The sequence below is a fragment of the Octopus bimaculoides genome, chromosome 1, assembly GCF_001194135.2.
Source record: "Octopus bimaculoides isolate UCB-OBI-ISO-001 chromosome 1, ASM119413v2, whole genome shotgun sequence".
NCBI classification, from domain to species: domain Eukaryota; kingdom Metazoa; phylum Mollusca; class Cephalopoda; order Octopoda; family Octopodidae; genus Octopus; species Octopus bimaculoides.
In genome coordinates this window covers 77,482,576-77,483,132 of record NC_068981.1, presented here as the reverse complement: position 1 = coordinate 77,483,132, position 557 = coordinate 77,482,576, and positions in this window count along the sequence as shown.

Here is a 557-nt window from a genome sequence, read left to right as displayed (position 1 = left end):
GTTTTTTTTCTGCTTTGTTTTCGACCCCCTCGAAAAGAAAAACTCTACATTTGTATTTTGTCCCCTCTGTGTTGAGCCCTGTGTGGCTAATAAAGAAACCTATCTATCTATCTATTTATCTATCTATCTATCTATCTATCTATCTGTCTGTCTGTCTGTCTGTCTGTCTATCTATCTATCTATCTATCTATCTATCTATCTATCTATCTATCTATCTATCTACACATTGAAGGCGCCTGGTCTAGAGGTTATGGAGTAGCGTTCACAATAGCGAGATAGTGATTTCAATGCCCAGACCAGGTGTTGCATTTTGATCAGAGCACAGCATCTTATCTCATCTCAAAGCCAAGCACGTCATCTCACGTTGCTCTTGTGGTCACTTCGACACCTGGCGTGTGTTATATTGTGCACCTGTCTAGGTAACCTCGATATTATGAAGAGAGTGTGCTAATGTACATCACAAACAATTAATCATTATAAACAAATCATTCGTGCAGTTTGTTCAGCAAGAAATTGCAGGACCGTCTTTCTTTGACTTTGAGAGACTACCCTCATAT